The 12,550-nt window shown below is 34.6% G+C and overlaps 1 non-coding gene across 1 annotated transcript; it reads left to right on the forward strand.

Moving 5' to 3' along the window:
- Positions 1-830: 830 nt before the first annotated feature.
- LOC135276411 (U6 spliceosomal RNA) lies at positions 831-937 on the forward strand. The gene has a single exon (XR_010343955.1). It is a non-coding gene; the product is annotated as a U6 spliceosomal RNA (small nuclear RNA).
- Positions 938-12,550: the final 11,613 nt, after the last annotated feature.

Below are 12,550 nucleotides of genomic sequence, written 5' to 3' on the forward strand. Positions count from 1 at the left end.
ACGCAATTTTAAACCTCCTGAACACCCTTTGTTCACTTAATAGCTTTCCAGGATAATTCTGAAGTCACTAAGTCTAGACCTGAGGATTCTAAGCTAGCCACCTTTCAACTCCTCTTTATTAAGGAAAAGGAAGCTTAGAATTAAGGTATTGCCATTGCTTCTTTGCCTGCGTCTGTACGTTTTGGAACTCTTGTTTTCCATTAATGGTTGAGAGGCGGGAATTGGGTCCACTGTTCTCATATAAAGGATTCCCATTTGATCTCTTTCTTGGCCTTTCCAGAGCTTCTTTCAATATCTGACATGGAAGTAGTATGATAAGTGGAGTTTTTATATAATATTATAAATATTTTGCAATATAAAATTTTATATTTATATTTATATTTATATATAATTATATATTAAAATTACATATTACAATTTTATATATAAAATATATAATTTGATGTAAATTTATGCTGAATACCTTTTCTCAGAATCGAGGCACTTTATTCACAGTTTTTGTTTCTTGGTGCACTTGCTATCAATACACATTTGGATTTGTTAATACTTTGCAATATCTATGGAGCTTACTGCATGTTCATTCTTTTAATAAATGTAGTGGATTATATAGATAACACTTTCTAATGTTGATTAATCTTAAATTTCAAGATCAAATCATACTTCTAGATAGGGTCTTCTTTTAAAGAATACCTGAGGTGAATTTGAGGACATTTTATTTGGGAATATTGAATCCGTGTACATAAATTAATTTGACCAATAATTATCCATTGCACAGCTGGCTTTCTAGATACTTCTTCCTGCAGTTAAAATGATCAAAATATTTTGGATCAATGCTCACTTCAGCAGCACATATACTAAAAATGGAATGATACGGAGACGATTAGCATGGCCCCTGTGCAAGGACAACATACAAATTTGTGAAGTGTTTCATTAAAAAAAATAAAAGTATTTTGATCAGCATATTATATTTATTTTAAAAAGCAGCAATGTTGTAAATGTTACAAACTAATTTATTATGAATCAATGTGTTTAATTATGAGTTGATGTATTTACATATGTATTTATATTTTAAAAAATCAGTGAATATTAATGGTCTAAAACCATATAATATACTTTTAGGGTTGCTATGGTAACTTATTTTCTTGGAAATTCTAATAGATGTGTGGAAACCCACCATGGTTACTTATCAGCTATTGCAGAAATAGCACTGCATCTTATTTTTAAAAACAATCTGCATATTTATTAACTTTATTGTAAATTTCCATAAATTTTAACAATATGAAGTATTTTTAATTAGTATCAATTGAAAGGAATTATAGCTATTATAATCATATTTTGAAATAATTAAGAAAATATAAATCTAAACATTAATCAATAAAGCCTTATAAAGACTTAGTTGAAAAAACTTGTATAGAGTAACCAAAACCCAGAACACTGAAAACACCAACTACTGACAAGAATGTGCAGCAATGGGAACCCTTACTCATTGCTAATGGAAATACAAAATAATACAACCACTTTACAAGACAATTTGGTAATGTCTTATGAATCTAAACATACTCCTAGCATATGATTCAGCAATCCTGCCCCTTGCTCTTTACCCAAAGTAGTTGAAAATATATGTCCATACAAAAATGAGAATGTTTATAACAGCTTTATTTAAAAGTATCAAAACTTGGAAGCACCCAACATGTCCTTCAGTGGGTGAATGGATAAACTGTGACACATTCTTGTCATCCAGTGACAAGGGAATACTATTCAATGTTAAAAAAAAATGAGCTTTCAAGGCATGAAAAGACTTGAGGGAAACTTAAATGTCTATTACTAGATGAAAGAAGCCAATCTGGAAAGGCTTCATACACTATGATTCCAGCTATATGACATCCTGGAAAGGGCAAAACTATGGAGTCAGTAAAAAGCTTGGTGGTCGTCAGAGTTTAGTGGGGACTGAGGGGTAAGAGGCAGAGCACAGATGATTTTTAGGAAAGTGAAACTACTCTGTATGATAACTACAATTTCTGGTACATGTCATTATACTTTGATTCAAACACATAAAATATACAACATTAAGAATTAACCGTAGTGTAAACTATAAACTTTGGGTGATTATAATGTGTCAATGTAGGCTCATCAGTTCTAACAATTATACTACCCTAGTGGGAAATGTTTAAAAAAGCTCTGGGAAAAATAGTACGGACAAATTTTTTTTTTTTTTTGAGGAAAAGTCAAACGTCATTTGCTGAAAGCAGAAGCTTTTACATATGACATAAGATTTTATCAAAAGCAAGAAAAGCGTCAAATTTTGACATTTTCCGGTGGTGTTTCTTACAGAAATGAGGTATTGATTAAAAGCCCAATGTTCTTCTTCTCATATAAATAGGTATCTTAAATTTTGGTACAGGACATTTACCAGAATTTTTTTTTTTTTATTATACTTTAGGTTCTGGGGTACATGTGCAGATCATGCAGGATTTTTGCATAGGTACACACATGGCAATGTAGTTTGCTGCCTCCATTCCCTGTCACCTAAATCTGGCATTTCTCCCCATGTTATCCCTCCCTGACCTCCCCACATCCACGCTCTCCCTCCCTTGGTCCCCCACAACAGACCCCAGTGTGTGATGCTCCCCTCCCTGTATCCATGTGTTCTCATTGTTCAACACCCGCCTATGAGTGAGAACATGAGGTGTTTGATTTTGTGTTCTTGTGTCAGTTTGCTGAGAATGATGGTTTCCAGATTCATCCATGCCCCTACAAAGGACATGAACTCATTGTTTTTTATGGCTGCATAGTATTCCATGGTGTATATGTGCCATATTTTCTTTGTCCAGTCTATTGTCGATAGGCATTTGGGTTGGTTAAAGGACTTTGCTATTGTAAACACTGCCTCTATGAACATACATGTGCATGTGTCTTTATAATAGCATGATTTATAATCCTTTGGGTATATATCCAGTAATGGGATTGCTGGATCAAATGGAATTTCTATTTCCAGGTCCTTGAGGAACTGCCACACTGTCTTCCACAATGGTTGAACTAATTTACACTCCCACCAACAGTGTAAAAGTGTTCCTGTTTCTCCACATCCTCTCCAGATTCTGTTGTCTCCAGATTTTTAAATGATCACCATTCTAACTGGCATGAGATGGTATCTCAATGTGGTTTTGATTTGCATTTCTCTAATAATCAGTGATGATGAGCATTTTTTCATATGTTTGTTGGCCTCATGTATGTCTTCTTTTGAAAAGTGTCTGTTCATATCCTTTGCCCACTTTTGGATGGGGTTGTTTTTTTCCTGTAAATCTGTTTTAGATCATTGTAGATTCTGGATATTAGATCTTTTTCAGATGGGTAGATCACAAAAATTGCTTCCCATGCTGTTGGTTGCCAGTTCATGCTAATGATTGTTTCTTTGGCTGTACAGAAGCTCTGGAGTTTAATTAGATCCCATTTGTCTATTTTGGCTTTTGTTACCAATGCTTTTGGTATTTTAGTCATGAAGTTCTTGCCTATCCCTATGTTCTGAATGGTTTTGCCCAGGTTTTCTTCTAAGGTTTTTATGGTTTTAGGTCTTCCATTTAAGTCTTTAATCAATCTGGAGTTAATTTTAGTGTAAGGTGTCAGGAAGGGGTCCAGTTTCTGCTTTCTGCACACTGCTAGCCAGTTTTACCAACACCATTAATTAAACAGGGGATCCTTTCCCCATTGCTTGTTTTTGTCAGGTTTGTCAAAGATCAGATGGTTGTAGATGTGTGGCATTGCCTCTGAGGCCTCTGTTCTGTTTCATTTGTCTATATCTCTGTTTTGGTACCAGTGCCATGCTGTTTTGATTACTGTAACCTTGTCGTATAGTTTGAAATCAGGTAGCATGACGCCTCTGGCTTTGTTCTTTTTGCTTAGGATTGTCTTGGCTACATGGGCTCTCTTTTGGTTCCATATGATGTTTAAGGTGGTTTTTTCCAGTTCTGTGAAGAAAGTCATTGGTAGCTTGATGGGGATAGCATTGAATCTATAAATTACTTTGGGCATTATGGCCATTTTCATGATTTTGATTCTTCCTAACCATGAGCATGGAATATTTCTCCATTTGTTTGTGTTCTCTCTTATTTTCTTGAGTAGTGGTTTGTAGTTCTCCTTGAAGAGGTCCTTTACATCCTTTGTTAGTTGTATTCCTGGGTATTTTAGTCTCTTTGTAGACATTTTGAATGGGAGTTCGCTGTTAGTCTGTTAATGGTGTATAGAAATGCTTGTGATTTCTGCACCTTGATTTCGTATCCTGAGACTTTGCAGAAGTTGCTCATCAGTTTAAGGAGATTTTGGACTGAGATGATAGTGTCTTCTAAATATACAATTATGTTGTCTGCAAATAGAGACAATTTGACTTCCTCCTTTCCTAACGGAATGCCTTTTATTTTTTTTTTTCTTACCTAATAGCTCTGGCTAGAACTTCCAATACTATATTGAATAGGAGTGGTGAGAGAGGGCATCCTTGTCTAGTGCCAGATTTCAAAGGGAATGCTTCCAGTTTTTGCTCATTCAGTATGATATTGGCTGTAGTTTTATTGTAAATAGCTTTTGTTGTTTTGAGATATGTTCCTTTGATATCTAATTTATTGAGAGTTTTTAGCGTAAAGCACTTATGAATTTTGTCGAAGGCCTTCTCTGCATCTATTGAGATAATCACGTGGTTTTTGTCTTTTGTTCTGTTTATGTGGTGGATTACGTTTATAGACTTGTGTATGTTGAACCAACCTTGCATCCCTGGAATGAAGCCTACTTGATCGTGATGGACCAGCTTTTTGATGTACTGTTGCAATCGGTTTGCCAGTATTTCATTGAAGATTTTTGCATCTATGTTCATCATGGATATTGGTCTGAAGTTTTCTTTTTTTGTTAGGTCTCTGCCAGGTTTTGTTATCAGAATGATGTTGGTATCATAAAATGATTTGGGAAGGATTCCCTCTTTTTGTATTGTTTGGAATAGTTTCAGAAAGAATGGTACCAGCTCCTCTTTGTATGTCTAGTAGAATTCAGCTGTGACCCTGTCTGGACCTGGACTTTTTTTGGTTGATAGGCTATTAATTTTTGCCTCAACTTCAGCCTTTGTTATTGGTCTGTTCAAGGTAGACTATTAATTTTTCCCTCAACTTCAGCCTTTGTTATTGGTCTGTTCAAGGTTTCAACTTCTTCCTGGTTTAGGCTTGGGAGGGTCCAAGTGTCCAGGAATTTATCCATTTCTTCCAGGTTTACTGGTTTATGTGCATAGTGTTTTCTGTAGTAATCTCTGATTGTAGTTTGTATTTCTGTGGAATCAGTGGTGATATCCCCTTTATCATTTTTTATTGCATCTATTTGATTCTTCTCTCTTTTCTTTTTTATTAATCTGGCTAGTGGTCTGTCTATTCTGTTGTTCTTTTCAAAAAATCAGCTCCTGGATTTATTGATTTTTTTTGAAGGATTTTTTTGGTCTCTATCTCTTTCAGTTCTGCTCTGATCTTAGTTATTTCTTGTCTTCTGCTAGGTTTTGAGTTTTTTTGATCTTGCTCATCTAGCTCTTTCAATTTTGACTATAGGGTGTCAATTTTAGATCTTTCCTCGCTTCTTGTTAGGGCATTTATTGCTGTAAATTTCTCTGTAGGTATTGCTTTAAATGTGTCCCAGAGATTCTGGTACGTTGTGTCTTTGTTTTCTTTGGTTTCAAAGAACACCTTTATTTCTGTATTCATTTCATTGTTTTTCCAGTTGACATGAAGGAGCAGGTTGTTCAGTTTCCATAAGGTTATGTCGTTTTGAGTTAGTTTCTTAATTCTAAGTTCTAATTTGATTGTACCGTGGTCTGAGAGACTGTTTCTTATGATTTCCATTCTTTTGCATTTGCTGAGGAGTGATTTACTTCCAATTATGTGGTTACTTTTAGAGTAGGTGCCATGCTGTGCTGAGAAGAATGTATATTCTGTGGATTTAGGGTGGAGAGTTCTGTAGATGTCTATTAGGTCTGCTTGGTCCAGATCTGAGTTCAAGTCCTGGATATCCTTGTTAATTTTCTGTCTCGTTGATCCGTCTAATATTGACAGTGGAGTGTTAAAGTCTCCCACTATTTTTGTGTGGGAGTCTAAGTCTCTTTGTAGGTCATTAAGAAGTTGCTTTATGTTCCTGGGTGCTCCTGTATTGGGTGGGTATATATTTAGGATCCTTAGCACTTCTTGATGCATTGATACTTTAACCATTATGTAATGCCCTTCTTTGTCTCTTTTGATCTTTGTTGGTTTAAAGTCCATTTTATCAGAGACTAGGATTGCAACTCCTGCTTTTTTTTGCTCTCCATTTGCTTGATAGATCTTCCTCCATCCCTTTATTTTGAGCCTATGTGTGTCCTTGCACATGAGATGGGCTTCCTGAATGCAGCACACCAATGGGTTTTTACTTTTTATCCAATTTACCAGTCTGTGTCTTTTGAATAGGGCATTTAGTCCATTTACATCTAAGGTTGATATTGTTATGTGTGAATTTGATCCTGACATTTTGATGCTAGCTGGATGTTTTGCCCATTAGTTGACACTTTTACTTCATTGTTTCAATGGTCTTTATCATTTGGTACATTTTTAGAGAGGCTGGTACTGCTTGTACCTTTCCTTGTTTAGTGCTTCTTTCAGGAGCTCTTGTAAGGCAGGTCTGGTGGTGATGAAATCTCTCAGCAATTGCTTGTCCATAAAGGATTTTCTTTCTTTTTCGCTTCTGAAGCTTGGTTTGGCTGGATATGAAATTCTAGGTTGAAAGTTATTTTCTTTAAGGATATTGAATATCGGCCCCCACTCTCTTCTGGCTTGTAGGGTTTCTGCTGAGAGATCCACTGTCAGTCTGATGGGCTTCCCTTTGTGGATAATCCGACCTTTCTCTCTTGCTGCCCTTAGCATTTTTCCCTTCATTTCAACCCTGGTGAATCTGACAGTTATGTGCCTTGGGGTTGCTCTTCTTGAGGAATGTCTTTGTGGTGTTCTCTGTATTTCCTGGACTTGAATGTTGGCCTGCCTTGAATGTTGGGCAGTTCTCCTGGATAATATCCTGAAGGGTATTTTCCAGCTTGGATTCATTCTCTCTGTCACATTCAGGTGCACCTATCAATTATAGATTAGGTCTTTTCACTTAATCCCATTTTCTTGGAAGCTTTGTTCATGTCTTTTCATTCTTTTTTCTCTATTCTTGCCTTCTCATTTTATTTAATTGAGTTACTCTTCAATCTCTGATATCCTTTCTTCTGCTTGGTCGATTTGGCTATTGAAACTTGTGTATGCTTCACGAAGTTGTCATGCTGTGTTTTTCAGTTCCATCGATTCCTTTATATTCTTCTCTAAGCTGTTTATTCTAGTTCGCATCTCATCTAACCTTTTTTCTAGGTTCTTAGTTTCTTTGCATTGGGTTACCACATGTTGTTTTAGCTCTGAGAAGTTTGTTATTACCCACCATCTGAAGCCTGTTTCTGTCATTTCATCAGATTCATTCTCCATCTATCTTTGATCCCTTGCTGGTGAGGAGTTGTGATCCCTTGGAGGAGGAGAGGGATTCTGGTTTTTGTGTTTTCATCCTTTTTGCACTGGTTTCTTCCCATCTTAGTGGCTTTATCTACCTGTGGTCTTTGTAGTTGGTGACTTTCTGATGTGGCCTCTGAGTGCACATCCTTTTTGTTGATGTTGAAGCTATTTCTTTCTGTTTTTTAGTTTTCCTTCTAACAGGCCCCTCTACTGGAGGACCGCTGGAGGTTCATTCCAGACCCCACTTGCCTGGGGATCACCTGCGGGGACTGCAGAACAGCAAGTGTTGCCACTGGTTTCTTCCTCTGCTGTCTTCATCCCAGAAGGGTACCCTCCAGATGTCGGCCTGAGGTCTCCTTTATGAGGTGTCTCTTTGGGTATACGGAGTTGGGGAGTTGCTTGAGTAGCTAGTCTGTTCCTTATAGAAGTTCAAGTGCTGAGCTGGGAGGTCTGTTGTTCCATGCAGAGCTGCTGGGCAGGTACCTTTAAGTCTGCTGCAGCTGAACTCATAACCACCCCTTTTCCCACATGCTCTGTCTGAGGAAGGTTGGCTTTATTTATGAGTTCCTGTTGTGCTGCTGCTTTTTTTCACAAATGCCCTGCCCTGCACAAGTAGTCTAGTCACAGTCTGCCAGCAGAGGCATTGCTGAGCTGCTGCAGGCCCTGCCCAGCTGCTGTGTGAACTGCCTCGTGGTGGACTGCCTCAGTAGTGGAGGACACCCTTCTCCCCACTAAGCTGGACTGCCCTGAGTCCAGAGCACAGAAAAATTTTTTGACAAATATTATTGAGACAGAGAAGTAAAGAAAAAGTGCACTACATTTCAATGAAATTACTAAAACAAAAAAACAAATAGTACTTAAAATTTAGGTTTCTCATTTGTACAAATTTTGAATTAAATAATACAAAAATACTTATATATGAGAAAATATACAATCCAGGCTTTTTAGAAGTGAACAATAGTTATAAACTAATAATTTGGAAAAAATTAAATGTGTAATAAAAGCATATTCTAAAATGTAAGGCTTATAATCCTATAAATGTTTAGATTACTTTCAAATAAAATATTTCACTGTGTAAAACTATTTCAAAACATGGAAAAATTGAAACATTTATCAACTATTTTTCTTTTTTAAAAACTGATCTGGCTGCTTTTATGTTTGATTCTTACTTTTAAGTTCAAGTGAAGCTCTGTTACATAGGTAAACGTGTCATAGGGGTCTGTTGTACAGATGATTTTATCATACAGGTATTAAACTTAGTACTCAGTATTTATTTTTCCTGATCCTCTCCCTCCTCCCATCCTCCACCTTCCAATGGGCCCCATTGTATGGTGCTTTCCTTTATGTGGCCATGTGTTCTCATCATTTAACTCTCACTTATAAGTGAGAACATGCTATACTTGGTTTTCTGTTTCTGCATTAGTTTGCGAAGGACAATGGCCTCCAGCTCTCTCCATGTCCTGGCAAAGGTTGTGATTTTATTCTTTTTTTTTTTATGGCTACCTAGTATTCCATAATGTATATATACCCCATTTTCCTTGTCGAGTCTATCACTATGGGCATTTAGGTTGACTCTATGTCTTGTTATTGTGAATAGTGCTGCACTGAACGTATGCCTGCATATGTGTTTATGATAGAAAAGTTTATATTCTTTTGGGTATAAACTAGGATATAGACCGGGATAAGTACAAGCTAGAATAACTCAAATCAAAGCACTAAAAATATAACAAAAGATAAATGTACAAATTATGTACAAAGATTCAATATTCCCAAATAAAATGTCCTCAAATTCATGTCAGATATTCTCTAAAAGAGGACCCTATCTAGAGGTATGATTTGATCTGGAAATGTAAGATTAATCAACATTAAAAAGTGTTTTCCATATAATCCACTACATTTATTAAAAGAATGAATATATGGCAAAGTCCATAGATATTCCAAAGTATTAACAAATCCAAACATGCTTTGATAGCAAGGGCTTTAAGAAACAAGAAATGTGGATGAAGCATCTCAATTGTGAGAAAAGGTATTTAGCAGAAATTTACATCAAATTATATACGTAATAGTCAAATATTAGAATAATTCCAGTTAAAGTAAGGGATAAGAAAAAAGTCATAATTTTGACCAATATTGAAGATGATACAGGAGCTCCTAATACATATATTTAGAAAAAGAAAAGATATGTGAAGTACAAACATTGGAGAGACTTAACATTCTCCTTTTGTTCATATGCTGTGTTTCTCTTCATTCACAGAAAACTCAATAAGATTAACTAACAATGTGACCAGATAGTTCAGCAGAGTGGCCAGAAACAAGAGCAAAATAAGAAAATCAATAGTATCCCTATACAAAAAGATTATCCAGTTAGAAAATATAGTAGAGATCCCAAAACAATTGTGGAAAAATTATAAAATGCCTACTCATATGTCTAATAAGATATGGGAAAATTTTAAAACACTACTAAAGGAGTAAAAGCAGTCACAGATGAATAGAATCAGAAGCCATGTTTTGAAGACTTGAATATATCTTACATTCATAGATAGGAGTGTAATTCTACAAGTCAGGGCCAGATATAGTTTAGAGGGAAGAAAATGCAAGGGTAGGAAGATGGAGAAGTAGGGCTTGGTCTTCCCAGCTATTAAAATGTTTTAAAATAATTGTAATGAAAATAATATAGTATCAGAACTAACAGAAAAATCAAGTAGTGCAACTTATGAAAAATCATAAATAAACACTAGTAGATTAACCTTTAATATATAATGAGTGACTTCCAGATTAAGAGATATGATGAAGTGTTTGATAAGTAAAATCAGGACAATTGATAACCCATTAAGAGAACAATGAAAATTATATCTCAACTGAAACAAGTATTAAAACTTAGATTTAAAGAAATTCAAGTATTTGAGGAAAAGGTTAGAATATATTTAGAAGATTTGTATTTTCTTCTGTAACTTCAAAGAATGAAGAATAGGTTCTGATCTCTATGATGGGAAAGCTCTTAGATGAGACAAAAATACTTGTTTAAATGTTGAAAAATCGAAGAGGCTATATAATTTAGAGAATGCTTCATTTGGGGTAATAGATAAGTGATGACTTTAGACAAGAGACATAATCTGAATTAAGCTTTAATTTGGATTTTGAATAGAAAATGTTCTAGAATAATTTAAGTAAAAGAATGAATGCATGAAATGGTATGTATATCAGGTTTCAAAAATTATCCAGAATAGTTGGAGTTCAAAATGCCCAGTAAAAGTTTATTTATTAAAATTTTAGGAGTGGAGGAAATTCCATTCAATCCCACTCTGATTTCTCTACTAGTAATTTCAAAATTATATATTTTTAATTAATATTAATAATACCATCCAGTAGTACAAGTCATTCATTCTAAAATGGATCCATTCATTTTGACTGTAGATTTAGATAGTAGTGCATAAAAATGAAAACAAATAAAAACAAAAGCAATCAGATGGTTTTACGTAGCTTTGGTAATCATCTCCAGAATATTCCATTTATCTTAATTTTTGGAATGGATTAGTTTCTCTTCAGCCATTGCCAGAAAGCTATTGCCGCTGTCTTGGATATAAAGAGCTCTGATTTACCCTGAATTCAGAAATGGCAGATTTAAGAAAAATAACCAGATTTAACTTCATTTCATCTGTTCTTGCTTTTTGCTGGTTATCTCAATCCTACTCACTTTTAGCTTTTGGTGTAGAGGTGGAAAAATATTATTTCAGCACTGTTAAATTTGACAGAGGATTGAAGAGGTACTCAAAAGCCTGAAATTAGTATCTTCAGTGATTTTTTTTCTGTTGAAATGAGTATATGACTATTATATTGACTGAGTCAAAACTTGATATGATAAATCTTAAATGATTTAGAAATGATCATAATTAGGCAAAAAAATTTAGCTATGTCAAGATTTGACTGTTTATATTTTAATATGATTACTTGCAATGTGTCAGTCATATAACTATTATGGCTCAGTTAAGATTTCCATAGGCCTCTTTGGCATTATAATCTTCTGTATCACATATATAGACAATTGAATTATGCTGGAATTTAATGTTTCTGTTGATCTAAGAAAGCATATTTAGTTCACATATGTTGCAACCTAAACTGTACTTTTAGATACGACCTAAATTCTTCAGAGCACTTTTCAATGCAATAACTTCAGTGCAGTTCGCCCTAAAGAATGCATGAAATAAAGTGGAATGTTTTGGAATTTAAAAAGCAAGCCAACATAACATTTAATATATTTGTAATATGTTTACAAATATAAAATTTTGACATCACCAGACATAGTACTGAATGCCATTTTCTTGAAAGCTTGCCAGTTTTTGGAGTCATTTTGGTTGACATATTTATGACTGTATATTTAGGCATCCTAAGTAGTATCAACACCATAAAGGTATATTAATCTTAAATTTTATATACACAAACATATGTAGCATTGACTATATGCTCATAATTGTTCTAAGCCTTAAACAAACATCAACTTAGATAATTATCGTAACATATGTATAAAGTCAGTTGCGGTATCTTCATTTTCTGATGAAAAAGCTGAGGCATAGATAATTAAATACTAATTTGCACAGCAGGAAAGAGCTGGTGCTTAGATTACAACTATCTAGGATCTGCAGCTTACATCCCATTGCTTAATACTCTCTTTTGGGTTACAATGGAAAATTTGACTGTTTAAATAATTTTCCAAACAGTTCATACATTCTGAAGAAATGCTGTAGAATTCGTTTTATGCAATAATATGTTAATTTACTTTTTAAATTTAAAATCATTCCAGAAGCTTATTTCACTGCTTCTTTGGGGCTAACTGCATTATCTGCTGAATACGCTAGAGGTCACTCTAAAATTTAATACAACTGAGGAATATGTAACTTTCATATACTAATTTTATTTTTAAGGTAATAAGTCATACTGTAGACATTTTATTTTCCATTAAATGTTCTTTTCTTTCTAATTTTACTTATTCATAAATATACATGTTAAGCTGATTTTTAAACAGA

This window comes from Aotus nancymaae, unplaced genomic scaffold, assembly GCF_030222135.1.
Source record: "Aotus nancymaae isolate 86718 unplaced genomic scaffold, 86718_ANA_hifiasm-v0.15.2.pri h1tg000022l_1, whole genome shotgun sequence".
Taxonomy (NCBI): Eukaryota; Metazoa; Chordata; class Mammalia; order Primates; family Aotidae; genus Aotus; species Aotus nancymaae.